Source organism: Rhinolophus ferrumequinum, chromosome 17 (assembly GCF_004115265.2).
Source record: "Rhinolophus ferrumequinum isolate MPI-CBG mRhiFer1 chromosome 17, mRhiFer1_v1.p, whole genome shotgun sequence".
NCBI lineage: Eukaryota > Metazoa > Chordata > Mammalia > Chiroptera > Rhinolophidae > Rhinolophus > Rhinolophus ferrumequinum.
In genome coordinates this window covers 55,504,419-55,505,934 of record NC_046300.1, presented here as the reverse complement: position 1 = coordinate 55,505,934, position 1,516 = coordinate 55,504,419, and the positions used below count along the sequence as shown (strand labels likewise).

The 1,516-nt window shown below is 41.6% G+C and overlaps 1 non-coding gene across 1 annotated transcript; it reads left to right on the top strand.

Moving 5' to 3' along the window:
• Positions 1 to 329: 329 nt before the first annotated feature.
• LOC117037343 (U6 spliceosomal RNA) lies at positions 330 to 436 on the top strand. Its single transcript, XR_004425493.1, has one exon. It is a non-coding gene; the product is annotated as a U6 spliceosomal RNA (small nuclear RNA).
• The last annotated feature ends 1,080 nt before the right edge of the window (positions 437 to 1,516 follow it).

Genomic DNA, 1,516 nt, shown 5'->3' with positions numbered 1-1,516 from the left:
ATAAGAGTTTATTTGTGCCAAACTGATGACGTGACGGGAAGTAAGTGCTCAAACGCTCCAGCAAATGAGTTTTGCAGTTCTTTTTATACATTTGGAATAAAGGAGGGACTGTAAGGAAGATTATAAGAATGTGGAGAAAGCAAGGAGAGTGGGGAATCTTTATGATTGGATTTCAGATTAGTTAACAAGATTATATGCTCCCTTGAGGGTGGTTAGGACTTCAGGGGGTCTGAAAGAGGGTTTGATTTCAAAGGTGTGTTAACTGGGATGCATAAGAACAATGGACAAGGCTTACTTAAGAGGATGGTAAACCTTTTCCTAAAGAAGTTGTGCTGGCTTCCGCAGCACATATACTAAAATTGGAAGGATACAGAGAAGATTAGCATGGCCCCTGCGCAAGGATGACATGCAAATTCGTGAAGTGTTCCATATTTAAAAAAAAAAAGAAAAAGAAAAAAAAAAAGAAGTTATATGCCTGGGGCATGACTACCCACCATGACTTGCCCGGTTAAGAACTTATGATCAGATCAACTGTGAAGTTACTTTCTGTCACTTATTTATTACAGAGCCCCTTTTCGTTCACACCACCCGATGGTGTACTATACATTTGTTTACTGTTGGTCTTCCCTACCAGAATACGATTACCATGAGGGCAGGGACCCGGTTTTGTTCACCACTCTATCCCTAGAACCAAGAATTGTGCCTCACACATTGTGGGCTCTCAAAAAATATCTGCTGAAAGTATGAATGAACATACAATCCCTACTATAATGTTGCTGTAACAATCACAGGCCAGTTGTCTCAGATTGTGTTTTCCAAAACTGACGACTACACTCTTCCATCCCATGTCATCTTTTTCAGCTGTGAAGATTTATACCCGTACCATTGAGAGGGGTGGTTTATGAGAGGGAACTCTCTTGCATTTGGGAAGGTTTGTGACTATAGTGGAAACGATGTTATTTAACTATGAGGCTAAGTCATAAAAAGCTTCCATCTCATTCTCTTTGGGTCATCCTTTCTGAGAACCCAGGAAACCCAAGCAGCCACCAAGAGAGGCCACAGGTAGTTGTTCTGGCTAACAACCGCAGCTGAGGTCCTAGCTAGTAACATACGTTGACCTTCAGACGTATGAGTTAGGAATCCTTAGAGATGGCTACAACCCTCAGCCGTTGAGTCACCCCTAATCTTTGAATCTTCCCAGAAGAGGCCCTTGTTGATGTAAGAAACATCCAAACCTGTAAAGAATTTTTATAAGACTTTAGTTGAGCCGAAACTGACTATAGTTGCCGGGAAGCCAGATCTCAAATGCTTCAGAGACTGACAGTTTGGAGTTCCTTTTATGCATTTGGAATTAAAGAGGGGACATAAGGAGGATGACATGAAGGTGGGAGAAAGCAAGGCGGGGATCGGACTACAGGATAGTTAACAAGATTATGTGCTCTCTTGGGGGTGGTTATGCTTATTTCAAAGATATACTAACCTAGATGCACAAAAACAATGGACAGGTCTTGCTTAA